Below are 22757 nucleotides of genomic sequence, written 5' to 3' on the forward strand. Positions count from 1 at the left end.
CTAACAATTAGTTTACACCTTAATAATCATATAATTGTGTTTTGAGAGAAATTATTTCTAAAATTATTCACATTTGTTTTCCAACCTCAGAAGCATGAAACACAGAAAGGGATATAGCTTGAAATAAATAAAAGGTTGTGTGGTTTACACGCAAATTAAATAATTTCAGTCAAAATGTATTCCAAGATAGAAATCTTTTCACTTTTATAAAGTAACTATTTGAAAGCCTTTAAAACACTATTCTCTTCAAACATTTTGAAACAACAAAAAAAAAAATCTTTTGCCTTTTGATTGGAACTATGTGTTTCATTATAAAGATGGAACACGATGTTCTGGCTTACATATTCTCTGCAGAAGGAGGTCCTTTTTTGTACTGAATTTTTAGCATATAGTAAAGATCCAGATTGTAAAAAATTAATTTCAGGCATGACAGACTGGAAGTATATATTGAACAGATCTGGGAACAGAAATGATGCAAATGCCTTTCTCCCAGCTTCTGAAAATTATGTAATGGACCAGAATTTCAGGATAGACTTCTGTTTGAGTGAATCATGGACTCTTGATCAGAGGATGGTCCCAAAAATGACTTTTGGAAAGCAAAAGTATAAGGCAGTTTCCTACAAATGGATGTTCCATGAACATGATCCTAGAGATCTGGTTATGTCTAAGAGTCATGATATTCACATACATTTTAATTATTAGTGATGTAACAGATCTAAGATGAAAAACATGTCTCCTGAATGAGCATGAGAGGTAAAACAAATTCACTCAAGAAAGGAAGGAGACCAGCAATGCATTAAGAGCTAGAAATAAAAATCAATGAAATTGTTTTAACTCTGCAGTATGTTGCTATTATATTTAAAGCATTACACAGTTTATTCAGGCTGAAAGATGAGGGCAACATTTACATTGCCTGTACACTGCTGTATATATATTATTTAGTGTTTCTACCCCCACAGCAAATAAGAATACTGATGAAAAAAATACTCGAAAGATTTCCATATTTCTATCACTAAACTATTTAAAATATAGCAGCTGCAAAGAGTGCAACAGAATAGTGCTAGACACTTGTTATTAGGAAACTTTTACCATAATGTTTTTGATAAATGCCATATAAATCCTCAGAAGAATTAACAAATATTGGTGATTCAAATACATGAAGGAATGAGTTCATTTATATTTGTGTATATATAACTAAAATTAGGAATCTTCCTAATAAAACATAATGACCATCAACACAGCAGATGGATGGACATTTAGAAAGTTTCTGTTAAACCAACCCATTTATAAATTATCTGCAAATTCAATGCAATGCAATGCAACTCCACAATGTTCGTCAAGAGCCTGGTATGTGCAATTTTTCCCTTAAAGAGTTTCTGGGGAAGTGAGGAAGGAGTGAAAAATACATACATCCAATAAAAATGTTAAGGGCATGGCATATCACATTATTCAAAAAGCATGGATAAAAGTGGGAATTTCCAGGTTTCTTAAATGTCTGAATCCTCAGCAGAGACTTCATGGGGGTTGGCATTTTAGATAGTGCTATAAGAAAAGGCAAGAATGCAATATGGAGAGCAATGGAGCAGGGCATAATTTAAGGGTGAAAGCCAGCGTAAGTCACAAAATTTCCTAAAATAAAGCTCAATAAAGTCATTAGCTCATTTTGACTCAATAATAGAAGACAAAGGATCTTATAAGAGAGAGTGAATGATAGTCTGCTATCCACTCAGGATACCCAAAGTAGCCAGGGGTCATCTAAAATCAGCTTGTGCAAAGTGGATTTTCATTTCTATATCTATCTCTAAGTAATCACCTTTTTATCTATATATTCCTATTCTTCAATTACCATGTATTTAAAATACCCTTACCTAATTTTTTGATAACAAAGTAGACAGTTACGCACACATGCACAAACATACACTGTGTGTATTTACTATTCTCAAATATCACTTCCCAATGATATAGCCAAAGAATTTATAATCCTTCAAAACTCATTCTGTGAAATGCTTTTATAGAAAATTTTCAGATTGACTTCACTTCCCATGTCTTTAAGATAAAGTATAGGTGAAATTTTATGCCACAAAGTCTCCTTATTTAATTATAAATTCTCATCTCTATAATTATCTGAAAGAAAGGTCATTGTTATATGAAAAGGATAAGATTTGATTTATGGAAAAAACAATTCAAAAGAAGAAAGATAAATGTGCAGAAATGTGATATATTGGTAAAATAGAAAAGAGAATACACATGTATTTAGCTAAATTGCTTCTATGATGAATTAAAACCAAAATATTTTCAATATTTTTAATCACAAAATTATATATTTTTTTAAATTTGAAATTTAAAAAAATTGAATATACCTTAAGTTCCTATTGTTGCCTTATCTTGGTACATTTTTTCCTGAATAAATATCTTACCAATTTTATTTCTCTAGTGTTTTTAAGTAGATCCAAGCTCATACCTTTACTTCAAACTAAACATTTCAATTTCTACTTTTTAAAAACACTTTTTTGCTTTTATAATTTTTACAGTGAATGGAATATTAAACTGCAATACAATATTTGGAGGTGATAGAAGTTTATACCTATTCTTGAATCACTTTCTCTATTTACAATCAGGTTAACTTCCTTTTCTAATAGTACTTCTTTATTATATTCTCATTTCTCAGTGTCAGACTACGTGTTGCCCCTCCAAGAAGTCTCTCAAAATAAACCAAATAGATGCTGTGCATCTGTTACCCCTTTAATACTCTTAAAAAACCGCATAAGAGATGTGCTGTCAACCCTATTTGCATTCAAGTATATTGAGTCCCAGCCTGGTTCAAGTAACATTCCGGCATGTTGGATTCTAAAGCACAGGATGCTTTGCATGTTTTTTACTTTTTCTCATGAATATGTGCCTGTGTGTGTGTGTGTGTGTGTGTGTGTGTGTATCTGCGTGCACAAGTATATATGTGTATATGAACATGAACATGTATATGTGCAAATGTGTATATATGTGTGTGTATGTTCCTATTGATTTTGTTGAATATTATAACTAGTCTTTTTATATCTGCCTGCAGATTGGAGCATAAAATAGTGAAATGAAATGAAAGTTGTATTCATAGCCTTTCCAGAGTCTCCATGGTCTTTGCATTTCCTTCATTATCTAACATGGTAACTGACAGATAGTAGTTACTCAATAAATTCTTATTGATTGAATTTTAAAAAACTTCTAAGTTTATTCAGAGAATTTTTTGAATAGAGTTACAAATGCCTTATATTCTTGTATTTTCACTCATTAATCCCCACATAGCTGCTTTAATAATATTTTTATTCATTTAATTTTCCCCATTTTAAAGCATGTTTTAAGAAAATTTGCCTAGTGCTAAGAATAATATGTTCTGAAAGTCTCAAATTTGATTTTGTACAGCAAAAAATGATTAAAGATCAACAATTTTGTCACAAATCACCTTTTGTAGTAGGAAAAGTAAGAAAGAAATTTCTATAGGGATCTTATTTTTCAGTTGATACTAATTAGATTTTTTTAAAATCAAGTTTAAAGCTCACACTGTTCTAGCTTGAACAGTGCCAAATGATAATCCAATGTGACATACATTTCCTATAGCAATAACATTTTGGCAGATAAACTCCCCAATGAGAAACAACGATTTCTATGCTTAGATGAAATTTGTGATAGAACGCAAATGAAAAAAAAAAAGTAACAGAGTTTTTTAAAAAATTCCACGGTATAATGAATCCATTTTCCATGTTTACTGAAAGTGCCTAAATCTATAGAGAGTAAAGACATTGAGTATATAATAAACAATATATCAGAGATTCCTCATTGTCCTTGGAAGGTTGATAGAATAACTGATTATTATTTACACTGAAATTCATTCCTAGAAATCTTGTATCCCTTCCCTTCATTATGCAACGCTGTCTTGGACCTGGGAGTCTAGAAATGTGGAAATTATAACACTTTGACACACCATGTAAATGAGGTATCGCTGTAACATGCTATTTAAATAAGGTTTGGAACAAACATTCAGTAGGGAAGTTTGGAAAACTTATAACGAGATTACCTCATAACTTTTTTTATAAGAGTATTCTTGTATTTCCCCCCAGCCATCTTTTAATTCCAACAAGATGGCACAGTGTGCCAATTTAGCTTTCCAGCAGCAAAGCTTCACATTGTCTTATTGTGGCAATTAGTCAGGAGCTGAGCTTGTCGTTTGAGCTGCTCCTTCTTTTCTTTAGATAATATTTGACTTGGAGGCTCCTTGTCAAATGGAAGTACCTGCAATGGATAGTATCAGTCTCAATCAACAAAATATTTCCCATCATCAGTTCTGAAATTGAGGCTAGAATTGGATGGCTAGTAAATATGTGTAGACTCAGTAGTCTGTGCACTTTATTCATTACCTACATTTTATTTTCAAGATTAACTACAACACCTGGAACAACTGTATGCTCATGGAAACCCTTAGGAGAGATTCAATTTAGGAACAATTTTTTTTCCAAAATGAAATATTTATTTTTAAATTATCATAGCTATAGCAGCACAACTGACTGTCCATAGGGATGACACCTATAGATATAGAAGGGGAAAAAAAAGAATCAATGAAAATACTTCATTCTTGTAACATAAGTTTATTATTTTTAGAATTGTTCTCTTTTTAGGGGAGTTTATTTACTTCTATGTTAGAAACTTCAAAAAATTAGAAATAAATAAGATGTAGGTTACAGGGTAATTAAAAATTCCAACTTCCTTTTATATTTATAAATCTCTATCAGATAGGGTGGATACAAAAAATATTTATTAAAATTAAAATATATCTTCATCTTTCTATAATTCAAGAGCTCTCATAGGTGACACAGTAACCATTTCTACTATGTCTTATGTTCAGTTGGTGGCACCTCCTTCAATTTCTATACTTGATGAATTCCAATCTTATTCCATCTTTCCAGTTTTACCCTGTTAGTTATTTTTTCAAACACTTTACTGTAAATAAGCATTTCATGTGAAATCTCTTTCTCTTAAAAAAGAAAAAAAAATTTTATATATATGAAAAAAAAATCAAGTTTCAACAGGCTGAAGACCAAAGAGAGCAAAGAGCTATCCATGGAAGAATCCAGCCAGGGAGGCCCAGACAGTTCCTCCCTCAAGAAAAGCCAATGCATCTCCCCAAGAACTATTTCAGTCACCGTGTGCTCTCTAAATAGCCTTCTGAAGAAGTTCCCAAGGAGATTTCTTCCCAGGGCACTTGGGAAAGGTTCCTTCAATTAGGGTGGGCTTTTGGGGAGGAGTGGATGAAGGAGACCATTAGGTCAGGTTACTAAAGATAGCCTGCAGAATACTTTAATTCTGACAGTGAATAAAATGAGAACAAAAAACATTGAAATACAACAGCAGAGAGCTTTCTGAATAACACTGTGTGGTTTTCAGCTTCAAGTCTGGCTATCTCAATGCCAATACATATTTACATCGGAATACAGAAAGCTATAGCTTATAAATAGTCTAACTTCTAATGTTTTTATTTTTGAAACTATTTCCTGAAATAGTGCCCTGTCTGTTTTGAAACTGTAACCTTTCCTATTTTCATAAATAGAGGAATAAAAGGCAAATTATCATTTCGTAACTCCTAGGCATCTTCAGTGGAGAGAGCCGCCTGTCAGTTTTACTTGTTCAATTACTTTAAATTAAGTTGTTTTGGGAGCAAAGCAATAGAATCAAAGTCTGGTCTCTCTCCATTTGTGCTTTTCGCCAGTTTCCAGCAGAGCTGGCTGAAAGAAAGCTGAAGGGCACTGATTTAAAATCAGAATGGCTAGGGTGAGCCGTGGCACTTTCCTAACAGAGTCTACCAAAAACACATTTTAATTTCTTATATTTGTCATTTACTCAACAAGCATAGACTTCATTGTGCCTAGTTGTTTGCTTTGTTGAAATGTATTGGAGTTCACATCTTTTTTTTTTTTAAATTTCCCATGGTAATATTAACTAAATCTAATTTTAAGCCATTAATATTTTAACTTTTCATTTTGCTTTTATTATATCTCCAGTTAAAGAGATAACATTAGATGTACCAGTTTTTATTATCTTGTTTTGTTCACTTGCATGTGTTCAAAATTTTTGACTACTTTTATTTTAGGTAATTGCTATTTTCAATGTAGAAATACATACCTTGTAACTCTGCCTGCTGATTTTTGAACATACATAAACATAACTATTGTACACTGAACACATTTTCCTATGAGCTCTTTTTAAATTATAAGTTATTCCCTTAGGCCAAAAATTATAACATTTTTATATTTATTGTGAAATAAAAAAATAATTTCTATATACAGCCTCAGGATACAGGTTCATTTGTGGTAGTTTGAATCTAAGGAAAATTCAGTAGAGTTTTCTGTTGGTGTTTTTTAGATTTTGATTTACTAATTGATTATATATTATATGGTTAGTGAAAGTACCTTCAGATTATATAATAATTTTATCTGCTTTTTAAAAGTATTATATTTTAAGTGATAAATTCTGAATACATTTTCCTTTCATAATCTTGCCTGTGTATACTATGAAGCCTTTTTATCTTAACTTATATTTATTTCATTAAATTCATTTTATTTTTCAGGAAAATGATACACCCTAAACCATATCAATGGATTCTAACATTTTTCTGCTAAGATCAGAGAAGTGTACCCCTAAAAGGTATATGTTGCACTACTTTGATTTCAACAGTTTGCAAATATGTGTCCTCCCAGCAGCAATTAAAATTTGATGAATATCAAATTATCCCCGGAATTTTTCCCTTTGATAAATTTTAATTAATGTACTTATTATCACAATAAGATAATAATGACAAAAATGAGTTTAAGTGATACAAAAAGCTTTACCAATTCCACCTGAAGATTATCAGATGAAAACACAGATTTTAATAGCTGCTATCAGTCTATATTTATAGCATATCAATTGAGGTGAGGATTAGAAATTATAAACCTGAAATTGTCAATGATCATTATTATGATGCTTTGCTTTTAATCCAAATAAGTGAATGTAAATCTCATAACTTTAGAATTAGTTCTACACAATGCAGAAAAAAAATCAATGGGACTAGTTTAATGAGAAATGAATGTAATCAGTAGAAATTTAATTGAACAACAACTGAAGATAATTGAAATGACTAAGTGAGAAAATATTTATGACTGATATGACAAGCAAAGAGTTAAAAACCTCATGATAAGACAAACTCATATTAATATAAAAAATACTAACACCTTGGTAAAACAAATGAGAGGTAATTTGAAGAAAAGAATCACACATACGGGGCTGGGGATGTGGCTCAAGCGGTAGCGCGCTCGCCTGGCATGCGTGTGGCCCGGGTTCGATCCTCAGCACCACATACCAACAAAGATGTTGTGTCCGCCGAGAACTAAAAAATAAATATTAAAAATTCTCTCTCTCTCCTCTCTTACTCTCTCTTAAAAAAAAAAAAAGAATCACACATACTAATGTTATATGCATGTGTGTTGTATATGAACACATAAAAATATATACAAGAAGCATATGCAAAACAGAAGTATTTTTTGGGGAGACAGAGAAAGGAAAATAGAAGACATTAAATATATTTCTAATATTCTAAAGTAAGTATATTAATAATTGAAATAAACAACTTAAAATTGCTAAAATTTTTCAGCTTTTACTGGTGAGTTCAGGAGTGTTTTTTTTTTTATTTTCTAGATACTTTTATGATCCCTATATTTAAATAATTAACAAATTGAAAATAATAATCACAGAACTTACAAATGTTACAAATGGCTAATAACAAATACAACAATTAATAAATTGATCAACATTAGAAGTAATCAAAAATGCAATTAAAAGCAAAATAAAAATTGGCAAATAACTATCAGAGATTTTTTTAATGTAGGATATTATATATTTATGAGTAGGACAATAGTCATTCTCATACAGTGCCATGGGAGTGTAAATTGGTGTAAACTTTCTAAAAAGCCATTTGGCAGTAGGTATAAAGAGCAAGAAAATGATCAGCTCATTTTGATCCAATAATTCCATGTCTTGGAATCTAGCCTAAAGTCAAAAGAAGTGGGACAAAATACATAGGCACAAACATGTTGACCTTTTTTCATTTATCCACTTAATGAAAATCTATAGAGCCCTTGTTATGTGTCTGAAATTGTACAGACACTAGCTCTACAATGGCCATCAAGGCAGATAAATGTCTGTCATATAAAACTTGCACATACACGTGTGTACATGAATAAAGGGAGAGAGAGGAATAATAATAATTTTATTATATAAATTTAAGGAGTAGAATATGTTGTTTTGATACACATATTTATAGTAAATTTTAGTAAACTATCTCTTTTATAAAGCAACTACAATGTGCCATAGGCAATTTTAATCATGACTATACACATTATATGTATCATCTCATTTAATATTCACAACAACCCCATGAGGTAGGTATTGATTTTCTATCCCTATTGAAACTAATTACTACAACCTTAGTGGTTTAATACAACACAAGTTTTTTCTCTTCAAAATTGACTTACCAGCCTGAACTCAGGTTGTTCTTTCTACAAGCTCTGGGGATAATCTATTCATTTCTTTTCTCTAACCACCTTCCAACTGCATTCTTTAGCACTATTTCTTCATCTTCAAAGCAAACAAAGTCAGGCAGAGTCCATACACCGATAGACTTTTAGTTCTTTCTCCTGCCCTTTCTACTCCTAAGAACCTTTGCATACATTGGGCCCACCTGGATAATTCGGTATAAACTCCCCATCTTAAGGTAAACTGTCTAGCAAACTTAGTTACATATTCAACCTGAATTCCTCTCTGCCATGAAACCTAACATAGTCCTAGGTATTGGATATGATGATGTGAACATCTTTGGAAGGTTGTATCCTACCTATATAAGTAAGTAATATGTTTAATTCTCATTTTACACAAAACCAAGAGGGAACAGAGTTTTGCATTTTTTATGTTTTGATTTTTTTTATTTAGTTGTTTTTTTTAATTTTGCCCAAAGTTCAAAGAGTTACTTATTAATAAATCTGGTATTCAAACCTCCTTAACCAAACCAGATCTTGAGCTGTTTGACTTCATTAGCAAACTACTAGTTCTAAATCCTCTATAACAAAATAGAAGTTTTCAGAGAGAGAGAAAAAAACAATGAGAATATACTAAAATGTTCAGTATATTTACCTCTGAGCTTATGAGTAATCTTTATTCTGCTTCTTTATACACTTTTGTAATTTCCACATTTTCTTCAATGAATCTGTTGAAACCTTTTCTGGTATTAGTTGGTTAAGCTGATATTTTAGCTGTTTATCACTATGACCAAAATACCTGACGTAAACAACCTAAAGAAGGAAACTCTTATTTTGGCTCATGATTTCAGTGGTTTCAGTCCACAATCAGCTGATTACAGCAGAACATCACAGTGGAAGGGTGCAGTGGAGGAAAGATGATCAGTTCATGGCAGCCAGGAAATGGGGGTGGGTAGGAGGGACAAAACATAGTCCCAAGGGCATGAATTTATTTATCTACTTCTTCCAACCATGATCCCCCTGTGTATAGTTTCCACCACCTATCAGTAGTTCATTCAGCTCTCAATGGATTGATCTACTGATGAGGTCAGAGACCTCATGATCCAATCACTTCCTGAATGTTCCACATCTGAACACTAGTACCCTGGAGACTAAAGCTTTGACACATGAGTTTTTTAGGTAACACTTTGTAGCCAAACCACAATAGCTGGGAACTGTTTGCTATAAACACCTTCCATGCATGTTCTATTTGGCCAAATGTGATGCTGTAAATATTATGGAAGATGGAAGCAAAGCACTATGATTGCATTCTGATGGTCATTATCAATTAAAGTCAATAAGAGAGAGATGCAGGTCTGCAGGTGACGTTCAGTTTACCCTCATACATATCCCATCTGCATGTAGCAGTCCCTCCTTAACTTTGTCAAGAGCAGCCCTTTGCTCACCACCTAAAGTTATCCTCAAAGAAATAAGAGCCACGAATAGTCAATAATCTTCCATAGACTTCCATACCCGCCTTCCTTTGTCACTCCAGTTCTGCAGATGGGTGTGCAATAACTTCCAGACTTCTATGCAGGAACCAACTTACTCTGTCTCAGGGCTGCCTAGATAACTTTTCTCTGGAAACACTATTTCTGTTTTTAAACTTTTACAATCCTTGTTTCTCTCAAAGTGTGTAAGTCTTAATTCCTAAAATAAATTTATTTTTCCTAATACACATAATATTTCTGCATGCTTTATTGAATTCTGACTGATACCATTATTGGAACTAGAACTGTGTTGTTTCTGTCACAAAAACCTTAAACTTGTAGCATTTACCTTCAGATTGGCAGTGAAAAGAAGTGGAAGGAAACTAAGGAATTCACTGCTAGAGACTTGAAGGATAACGGAAATTATTATTTGAAGCTGGAAGAAAGGTGATTCAAGTTATGTATCAACTTGCCTTACCTGTGGTAACATGGCAAATAGGAAGGGCCACTAAGCAAGTCATTGATGTGGCCAGAGAGAAAGTTGCAAGTACTCTCTGATTTTTCTAACTACTAATGATAAAATGTGAGAAAATCAGCTTATGAAGGATACTCTGATTTTTAGGACAATTTAGTGGGACTGTACTTAGAGGGAAGGTCAAGGACAGTTGTTCTACACAGAGTTGAATTCTCAAAGTAAGAAATGGCTTCCAGGTAATGATGAAAACAAGGGATCTACCAGTAAAATATCTCAACTTAAAAGATGGAGTCAAGAATATACCTTTAGCCCTTTACTGGGATCACAAGAAGATTAAATGTCTGCCTCACAGACCTTCTCCACTAGACAAAAGAAAAAAAAAAGAAAGAAAGCTTACTATTTTGCTCCTTAGTACTTCTGTGATGGAAGGTTTCTGTGGATGTTGATGGTTTTGTGCTATAGCACCTTGACTCTCAGTCCAAATAAAGAGTGACTTGTTTTAAACGGATAGGTGTGTATAATTCTGTCTAATTGTATGATCTTCAATAATACTTGGAAAAGGTCACGAAGCCTTTAGAACCTTAGTTTTAAGGCCACAATCTCTTTAGACTCTCAGTTTTGTAGTGGTAGAAATATTGAATGATTATATTAAATGGGAGAGACTCAGTTCAAAATTAAAAAAAAAAAATTATGGGCTCTCTCAACTTTGCATGAGCAGAAATCAGGCTGAAAAAGTTAATTGGATGCAAGAGTGGGCAGTTTCCTAGTGAAAAGGAAGGGTGAATCAGTGTGAACCCAGTAGGTTACAGAGTAAAGAACTCTTAAGAACAACTACAAGAAACTGGCAGTGTTGTCCTGACTGGATCAGAACTGCAATGGACTAGTGACTTCTACTGACTCCTCATTACTCCCTCACATTAGAATAGGAGTGGTCACTGAAGTTATCCTGAAATCACACCTATTCTACGACCATCTTTCTGTGATGAGCTCAAAGTCTATGTGGTGAAACTTAGTGGAAAAGTAAAGGTGATCAGCAAACTCCCAGCTTTGTCCACATGCCAGTACCAGTGACAGCAATGGGGAGAACAACCTGAAAATCTTGCTGACCAGGAATCATGAAGACCCCTGCAAACCATCCCTGCCATCTCCAAATCTTGCTTCACTCCAGCTGAGGCACAAGCATTGTGCAGAAGAGACAACCCCTCTCTGAGGTGTTCTGACTAAATTCATGACCCACCAAATCATAAACAAAATAAACTGGTTGCTGTTATAGTCTACAGTTTTGGGATGGAATAAACATATAATTGAAATAATATGTACTGCATGGTTTTTTATAAGTCCTAATTTTATAATCTGTATGAAGAAATAACAAGTAGATCATAAATATCCTCTTTTTTCTTTGACTAATTCATCAATTTAAATGCTAAAACTCAGAGAAGTAAATATCTCAATGTTCCAAATCAAAGGGTAGCAATTCATCTATAATTAAAATGCTGCCTACTGATAGACATTTCAATTCTGCCTCAGGGTGGAAGTCACCTTCCTCTCCTATTTTCCCCACCAATGCTAATTAAAAGCACCATTTATCTGGCATTCCTTAAAACCTGCCTGGTGATGTAGGTATCAGAGATTTCATACAATGGTTAAGGTAATATATTGCAAGAAATTCAAAGGTATATAATGTATGATTCCTATCCTAAATAACCCCAAATCATGTAAGCTATTCGGTTGACTTGTATAAATATATATGCAAATACATGCTCAACAAAAGTTTGTTCATAAGAAAAATTCGGTGTTACAAGGGTTCAAAGGAGACTACCTATTTGCTAGAAGGTATATATATATATATATATATATATATATATATATATATATATATATATATATAGTAACTGGGATGAAACTGGGATTATAGAGGTTTTTTGTCCAAAGTAGGCTTTAAACTCACTAAGAGAAGGAATACCATGATCTTTGTCTCTGAATTCCTCAAGCACCTGTCAAAGAGTTTTGAAAATTATAGAAACTCAATAATTGTTTGTTGAACAAATTATTGGATGGATTTCCAATTTCTGTGTATTCTATTGTTGTAAAAGAATCACTTGATTATCTTTTGTTCTAGAATAATAATTTGACAGTGTCTTTTTACTACCAATTTCTCTGGGATACAGAGAAGATTGCATATAATCCATTGTGACAGTTTTAGATAAAGTAACTATAAAAGTAAGATTTATTATTAGATAAAAAGAGGACAAAATTCATTAATATTTTTCATGCAGCAAAGATTTTGCCACATTTTCCCAGAGTAACAAGGGCAAATGGCTTAACATTAAAGTCCACACTCTTTGTTGAAGGTATTTTGACAGGTTCTACACTTGTTCCTGACGTTATAAATTGTAATGGTTATAACATCTGCATATGACCTGATTGAGGTAAATGGGAGCAAAATAGAAAGAAAATCTAATTTGGAATAGAGCTGTAAAAACAAAAGATTAGAATAAGGTCCTTATGTCACCGAGATAAATTGTTAGACCCTTTTATGTTCTACATCATGGACTTCTAACACATTCACAACGTGCATGTGTCATGTGGGCATGAGCTATTTCTCATCCTCCCACTCATACTTCCTTCCTAATAGCAAGTTGTTCCAAAATATCTTGTCAGCAAGCCTTTGCTGCTGCTTGAAGACAAACTTGATTCTGAAACCCTTTGCTCTTTGTGAAAAGAAAGAAAAATAATTTGGTTTTATTTCCAGTGTTAGAATATAAATCAGATACTTTCAGTGTCTTATGAATGTTTAAATTAAATACAAATAAAATACAATACCTCTCCTAAATAAAACTTAAACTGTAAAACAGATACTAAACACATATAAAACATTCCCCCAAATTCTTGGTTTTCTTGATTATATATATATATATATATATATATATATATATATATATATATATATATATTTTTTTTTTTTTCCCTTAAAAGCCATTTTTGTGCTCCTGGTTTAAAAAATCTATGAAGAATCATGATTTTTGTTAACACACTTTAGAGAAAAATCCCAGTTAATGTAATTAATAACCACATGTGTTTAAAACATAGATCAGTTTTAAAAAAAGTAAACATAAATAAATAAATAAAAATTTACCAACCCTAGCTCCAACATCCTTGAAAATTACAAAAGACTTGTGATAAAACTTGAGCCCAGATATAGAACATAGCTTTTCCTGACCACATTTTACACCATAGAGAAATACAGGACCCTCATATTCTGGAGTTTATGTATTATGCCACCCTACTTAGCCCCCCCTTTTTTTGCATACAGTTTAGTGTTTGATCCCAGTGTCTAGCTCAGAACCATTATCAAGGAATAAGTGGTAGGGGTTGAACTGGTTAACCATCACCACAGGGCTGGCTAGTGTCATATTCTACATTGACAATACTGGAACTAGAAGTTCCAATGCAAGGAAATAGGGCAAGTTTCTGCAGTGTTCATAGGACATTCTGTTCCACAAAGAAATAACAGTCCAGGGCAAGGAAAGTCATAAATACTCATGCACATTAATGACTTAAATATGTTTGTGTGTATAATTTTTTGTTGTTGAATCAAAAAGACAATTGAAAAGTATGTAACTGAAAATCAGTTGAGCCAGAAAGATTCTGAAACTGGTGGGAAGAGATGGTGATAAGTGTGAAAGTAAAGGTGTAATACTGGGAGGGCTGAGAATACTCTAAGGCAGGAGGGAAGAAGAAACACACGAGTTACAAAAAGAAAATGATTCCTACATGGAGAATATAAAAATTGAACTATTCCATAGAAAATAACTCTGATTGCAATGAAGTAGGGATTCTGACTTCCTGTAAAACAAAGGGAATGTAAAACATGGCTTTGTGAGTTGAGAAGACATGGGAGAACATGTTAAGTGGCAATGTGGCAAGGACCATTCACACAAAATCAAACCAGTTTGTGAGCTACTGTGAGGTTTTATTCTGCAGAAGTGGGTTAGAATATACTGATATTAAGTAGACATATTTAATTAATTTTGGATTTACAAATTTCTTCTGCTTTGCTCAATACCTTTAAACTCAAGTTGGAAATAAAGGTAAAATTTCTTTCAAGGCAAGGGAGATCCAAGTACAGGAGAGTCTTACCCAAAGAAAATATACTAGTGGTCACCAGGTATGTGAATAATATACCAGGTATGTGAATATATACAGATACATAACTTCTGCATATGCATGAACATACATGACTACATGTCATAGAAGTGCAAATCAAATCAAAATTACAATGATAAATAACTTTATACCTATTGGGATGGCTAGTATAAAAAAATAAAACAGATATTTATTGGCAAGGATGTGGAAAAATTAGAACATAAATTAATAAATAAAAATTAGAACATAAATAAATAAGTAAATATATAACTTGTGCATCATTGATGGTAATATAAAATGGTGTAATGATTATGAAAATAGTATGGAAGTTCCGCAAAAAAGTAAAAATAGAAGAACTACCATATGACCCAGCAATCCCACTTATGGGCATATATCCAAAACAATTGAAGTTAGGACCTCAAAGAGATATCTGTACTTCCATTCTTAGTATAGCATTATCCAAAATAGCTAAGATATTGACCCACTCAAATGGATATGTACAGAAAATGTAATCAAAACATATAATGGGATATTATTAAGTCTAAAAAAATGAACCTACCATTTAGAACAAAATGGATGAACCTGGAAGACATTGTACTAAATTAAATAAATCTTTCTCTAACGACAAAAACTGTATCATTCCATTTATATAAAGTATCTAAAATAGTCAAACTCAAAGAGAATTGAGTGGTGCTTCCCAAGAGCCTTGTGGGAATGGAAAATATGAAGTTGGTCTTCAAGGATAATAAAATTTCAGTTAGGCAAGATGGATAAGTTTGAGATATATGCTGTACAACACATTGCCTGTAGTTAAAAATATGGTATCATGCACTTAACATTTGTTAAGAAGGTAGATGCTAAGCATTCTTAACACAAATGGGGAAAGGGACACTAGGAAATTTTTAGAGGTGATGGAGACTTTTGTTATTCTATGGTGACGTACTATGGATATATAATTATATCCAAATTCATCAAACATTCACTATACATGTGCAGTTGTCTTTTTATATCAACAACAAAGGAGAAAAATTTTATCTCAACAAACAAAGGAGAAAAAAGGACCAAGAAGATTGAAATATTGGCATTTATTGTAGAAAGATAAGGGCAAGATATTTAAAGCATAAAGAATTAAGAAAATAACTTTAAGATTATATACATTCTGTAATCGGATAAAAGCAAAAAATCAAGTTCCATAGTCAAGTAATGAACTTAACATTTCTTTTGAAATATTTTCTCCATTACTGAGCCTCAGTTATTCCCTCAGTTTCACTCCTTTTTTTTTGTTTTAGAGAGAGAGAGAGAGAGAGAGAGAGAGAGAGAATTTTTTAATATTTATTTTTTAGTTTTCGGTGGACACAACATCTTTATTTTATTTTTATGTAGTGCTGAGAATCGAACCCAGTGCCCCGCGCATGCCAGGTGAGCGTGTTACCGCTTAAGCCACATTCCCAGCCCTCACTCTGTTTTGACCTCCTACATATCCCTAAGCATCAATCTAGTTCTGATCTTCACCCCATGTTTGAATGTTTGAACTTCACCTTATCTCTGAGATTCGATATTTAAGCCTCTGTCCTGTTCCTGACATTCACCTCATGGTACTCCTAAATGTCAACTGCCTTAATTTGGATCTCACTCCAAGGAGACAGTAAATATTAAGGACAGTGTAAGCTATAGTTTTAGAGGTCAGTGATAGATAAATGTTTGTAATAAGGTAATAGGAGATGCAGGATTCCTATTGCAGACACCAATTTTTAAAAAATCTTATTCATATTCTAAATTCAATTTTGTTTAGAAAAAATGGATATATAGACTTAAAGATATTTACAGGTTAAAAGTAGTTATGTATGTCATGTATCCATAAGACACTAATGAGTTATCACAGTCTTGTACACGATTGCCATTTTGTCTTTTGTGAGTGCATAGGTAGCAGGGGAAACCATAAGACAAATGATGAATGCAAGATACTCTCAGACACAGTTTGGAACAGCATGGAAGAGTCAGTAAGAAGAAAGATGTGCACCAACTATTACTCTTTTCCCATGGGCTCTGTGGTAAAGAAGCATGAAGGAATGACCAAACCAATGCGTAGAGCCAAGTTCCTATAAGAATAATGGGAAAGTGAGTGCATAGAAAACTGATTAGATCAGAGCAAATGATAAGAGAGTAAAAGAGCAGTCAGGGTTAAAGTGTGTCTAAGAAATTAATTAGGTGTGAGTTGGATTAAAAAAACCTACATCTGAGGGTATAGTGGAGAATATTTGACTTTCACCTTTCATCTGCTGAGAATAGATGATTGATGGATATTGGTGCTGGGGAATAAACTAGTAGGCCATGGTAAAACAAGAAACAGGATGTGTAAGCTTTACTGTTGGCAGAATTTGCAGTTTTTGAAACCACAAAGGCCTGACTGGGGACTGGGATGTTGGTGTGATCTTACAAACTTGCTTCCTCTGCTTGGTTCTGTTGCTGATAACAGCTTCACGTTGGAAGAGTGGCTGTTTGGAGTACTGCCCTTTCTCACATTTGCCTTCTACATGCTGAGCTCTGCAATGAAAACAGAGGGTGCTAGGTGAAAGAGAATCTAGGCCTCTTTCCTCCAGGAATTATGTTGAAATGACTAGGCTTTGTAAAACTAAATAAATTGGCAGTATGTCGGTGAAGTGAAGATAAAAGTGGAAACTACAGCATTATATCAAGTTGAAGAAACCAAGACTTGAAATTGTCAAGACAATATTGCACAATTGCTGACTCAGAAGAGGCTCAACTATTTCCTTCCACTAAATAGAAAAAGCAGCATCTCATTTTTACCCTCAAACCAAAACATGTATTGCAGAAATGCCTTTCATACTAATGATGCTACTACTCTTCTGTTTTAGAAGTTCTTATGGTATAATCTAAAGAGCTTTAGATAAAACACCAAGAGTTTTTAAGCCCTTCAATTATTAAATAATCTAATCACTTCATTTGTAGTGACATGGGTTGATCCCTTTGAGAGTTGTAATCAGATTTGCATGTTAAAACACTGATTTTGACACTAGGTTGAAGAGTAGATTGTTAGGGACTATGGAAAGATGAAATAAATCAAGAAAATGTTAAAATATAGTGAGAACTGATGGTATATAAAGAGACAATATGTTTAGGGAAATTAAGTTTTGATAACTAAAAGAACATGTGAGAAGGGATGAAGTAAAGAGAAGAAAGCAGGTTTTATAGTTTGGGTAGAAGTGCCATTACTGAGATAGTGAAAAATAAAAAAGATAAGCTTATGTGAGGAAGAGATATTGAATCCACTTTGGGGCATGTTGATTTTGAATATTAAATTTAGACATGTTAGAAGCATCCAGCTGAAAGTAAAATATACGATTCTGAAAAACTATATTTGTGAGAGTTCGGTGTTGTGCATACTTGGTGTGGTTGTGGATCACCCAAGGAGAAGAAGACAGAAAAACGGTCCAGACAACATATTTTAATTTTAACATATTTAAAAATTTAAACTATAGTTGATCAAGAAGCCAAAGACTAAGGACTAGTTTAGATGTATACATAAAACTTCATTTAAAAATAAATTATGAAAACAATGGATCTTTCATGGATTAGTTTCCTTACAGTTTGTATATTCAATTGCTTACTTTTCAGAGAAAGAGGAGCAATGTACCCCTATTGTGTGTGTGTGTGTGTGTGTGTGTGTGCGCGCGCGCGTGCATGAGCGTGCACACAGGAAGATGAGAGTGTGCAACAAAAGATCCTGTGTATGTGTGTGTGTGTATGCACATATAAAATTCTTATAAATCAATGCACATGAGGAAATACTAAAAGTTTGTTCTTAAGGGCTAAGAGGAACACAAGTTTTTGGAGGATGAGGAAGGAAATGTTTGTTACGGGGGTATGAGTGCTTTGCTTATAGTTCTGCTTCAGTCAGTAAAAAAGTTAAAGTCACTCAATCTTTATTCACTAAGAAGTTAGCATGCTTTCCCAGTGAAAGACCATCTCCACAGCAAATAGCTGTTAAATAACTTGATTGTAAACTCCAGGTAATATATGTGTCCACATGTACAGCAAACATATTTTATACACATTTTACATATATGCACATGCAATTTTTAAGTGGTAGAATAAAAGGCAAATTTTAAGAATAAAATAATTATAGAGAAGGCCCTAAACAAAAAATAACCCAAAACTAGAATAAACAAACTATGGTAGAATAATCAACTTAAAACATGGTTGTATTTCTCTGGTGATAATATGAGCTCTCAAGAATTTGATTAATTTTACATGATGAGTTTAATGTATCAATTCTTGATGAATTAGAAAACTTAGTCTTGAAAATTATATTAATTTTTTTATGTTTACACTAAGCTTATATTTTTATAAAAGCTCAGCGTTTCCATAATTTTCCTAAGCCTAGATTGATTATTAAATTTTATGCATGAGGTTGTCTAAAAGCTATTTAGAATGCTTGAAGAAATGACTTCCCAATGCCAATAAATTGATTACTTAATGAATGTAAGCATTCTGAGTGACCAATAAATGACACTCATTTTTCCTTTGCATTTATAACTAATGAATGAAGAGCTAACAAGTACAGCACCAAATTTTAACTTTATTTCTAACAAAGGTTGTCAGAGGAGATGGCTTCTGTGTCCAGAGAAGTCAATTATTAATATTCTAAATTAATCTTATTTGCATAGATAGCAAAATATATCCCTGCCCGCAGGAGAGCTGTTCTACTGACTTAGCCAAAGAGAATGCACACATCCTGCACCCAGGCCTGAATCAGGCATACTCAGTTTTTTTTTCTCACAAATTTACACCTCAGGTAAGTCAGTCCACTTCCACAGGAAGAGGAGGAAGAGAGCAGAGAGAAAAATTGAAGGCATTTTTTTTTTCCCTGCAGGAGTGAAGCAGAAATTTATGTGCCTCTTTGAAAACATGGGCAGTGTAAAACATACTCCCTCTTCAAGGTGATGGTAATAAAGTGCATTTTCCTTACTATCAGTGTATGCAAAGTCTCTTGTATTGACCTAGATGATAGACATTAGTAAAACATGATAGAGAATCATATTATTTCTGTTACTGTAAAGATGGTCAAGTTCAGTTTCTTTTTCTTACTTTTCATGGTTCTAGGAAAATAACATTATTGTGTAGGGAAATGAGTGATAGTCTTCTAGCCTAGGAGCACCAGAAGTATTTTTATGTGTCTATTTGTAGTTCTTATTTAATCCTTATAATTCCAGTAAGTGTTATAATGAATATATTTAATCATTTTTTTTTTTGTTTGTTTTTCATTTGCCTATATTTGATGCACTGGTAGAATGTTGTTGCAGAATGCTGGTTGTAATTTCTCTGCCTTCTTTTGTTCTATTTAGAACATCATTACAGAGGGGGGATAGTAGAGGATAGGAAAGGTAGCAGAATGCAACAGTCACTAATATGGCAGTATGTAAAAATGTGATGTGTAACCGATGTGATTCTGCAATCTGTATTTGGGGTAAAAATGGGAGTTCATAACCCACTTGATTCTAATGTATGAAATATGATATGTCAAGAGCTTTGTAATGTTGTGAACAACCAATAAAAAAAAGAACATCATTACAAAATTTCTGAATGCATTTTTATAAAGTCCTCATGAAAAATAATAATAGACACTCTGATGATTGGACACCAGATTGATTTTATTTTTTCCCTACATCAATGAAAGGTGGAGCTATATGTAGAGGAAAAGAGGGAAAACAAAATATTATTTAAAACCCAGAGAAAAATTGACCAAAAGAGTTTGAGTAGGAAAATAGTTAACTCTGAGGTAATGATTAAAACTTTCTTGTAAGCAATCAATATATTTAAAGATATATAAAGATAAGCAATTGACTATGTCATTTGATTTCTAAACATTTATTCTATTAATATAAATGTAGACATTGTACTATACAAAGTGTTTGACAGCTCATTCATTATTTCTTTTAATGTTACTAGATTTGATAGTATTACTATTATATATAACCTGAAACTATACTTCAGAGAAAAGGAAAATATCATGAAAAACTTAATTTTATTAATGAATTGCATGAGTAATATATAAATTTATGATGATAAAAAGACAATATTGTCATGGATCAGTGCATTGGCTTTATTAACAGTTCTATTTAAATTAAAAGCTTTCATAAGATTGATTTAGCTTTTTTAAAATAGTTTTTAGTTGTTAATGGACCTTTATTTTATTAATTTACATGTGGTGCTAAGAATGAAACCCTGTGCCTCACACAGCTAAACTAGTACTCTACCACTAAGCCACAACCTCAGCCCCAGTTTAGCTTTTTTATTACTACAATTAATACAGAAACAAGATATAAGTGATGGGAGCTTGGATTGTGACTTGGTGGTAGAGTGCTTGCCTAGTAGGTGTGAAGCATTGGGTTCAATTCTCAGCATTGCATACAAATAAATAAAATAAAGTTCTTTGACCTCTAAAAAATAAAAAATAAAAAGATTTAAGTGATGGATCACATGTCTTTATATTTCATGAAGGTGGAGGTAATTTCAGTTAGTTTTGTTCACCAGTGTACCTACGGTGTGTTACTGAACACATGGTAGGAGTGCAGAGCACTTCTGTTGAATATATGAATATATATGAATATGAAACCAGAGGCTACTAAAAATATAAAAAGTACCATCCTCGTTCTTCTTGGAAGATCTTTTTGTTAATCTATGGTGGGATTGAAAATTACTAATTTTCTCAGCAAAAGGGAAACAGTTCTTTCATAATTTTATTATAGTTTAATGATGCCAGATTTTATGAAGCATTTTAGAAGAATTTTTTCCTGAAATAGAATAAATTTGTTGTTAACATATGAAATATATCCTGAACAAATTAAGGAAATTTTCTAAGCATGGAATAAATGAACTGTTGACCCAAGAGTGGGGAACAGAGACATTTTCATGTGTACTTTATCCACACTCATGATGAGCAATGAGAGAAAAAGAACCAAAAAAGGCAGTACTGGCTTCTCCATACTCTGGGTTTAGGAAAGGATAAAATGATTATTTAATATAAATTAGGGATTTCTTACATTTTGAGATAGAAAAGATGTATGGAGTACAACGATAATGACCCTGGGGTAATTTGCAATTTAAAGCAATTCAGAAAATGAGATAAATTATATGGCAAAATAGTGAGAAATGAGACTCAAATCTCAGTTTATTTGCTCTTTAGTCAGGTGATTCTATGAAGTGACTTAATCTCTCTGTAACTTAGTTGCTACATTTATAAAATAAGAATAACATAACATACTTATTTCATAATGACTATTGTGATGATTAAGTAACATAAATTCAATAAGAAACTATGATAATGCTTGGCATTTGTAAGTATCAGAACCTGATTTTGTTCCCTCAGAAATGTAGGGAAATTTTGAAGAAAACCACTCAGCCTTCCCTGCTAGGAAAGCACTTAAAGTAACAAGAAGTCAAGTCAGGCATCTGGTGGGTTGTGTTTAGAATGAGTGAGAGACAGAGAGTCACCGTGGACCCAGTTAAATTATCTCTAGAACAGTGTTACAGTAAGGAGCTAACTGTTGTAGGCAGGTAAGGAAAAAACTCACACTGATGCTGGGTTTTGCTGGGTGACTCTGTGTCTCTCACTCATTCTAAACACAGCCCAAGCCAAGTGAGGAGGTATTGATACAAAGGAGTAACAATTCAAATGGTGGTGGGTTCTACCAGATCGTAGCAAATGAGTGAAATGTTTGAGTGCTCCCCCAGTCCTTATTTTAGAGAGAGGAGTGTCAACATTATGTATGAACATAAATGTTTCCCTGAATAAAAATGTAGCAATAGCCCTGAGAGAGTGGCATGGGAGAAAATTCATGTAGAAATAACACTGGTGACTCCTCCTCAATCCAATGCAGGGGTGAAAGTCATCATGAAGAAGTGAAGTCATCACTGAAGACTAGAAGAAACAAACAGATCCAGCCCAGGAGAGACCTCTTAACGTTGGAAAGAGTCACAATGAAGTGGGTCAGTTGGCCTAGGATATTCTTCCTCAATGTGTGGCCTATTGAATGGCCTAGTCAGCACCATCTGAGAACTTGCTAGACTCTGGGCAGAGGGTCATGTCCCAGATGT

This window comes from Spermophilus citellus, assembly GCF_964194105.1.
Source record: "Spermophilus citellus genome assembly, chromosome: 1".
Lineage (NCBI taxonomy): Eukaryota > Metazoa > Chordata > Mammalia > Rodentia > Sciuridae > Spermophilus > Spermophilus citellus.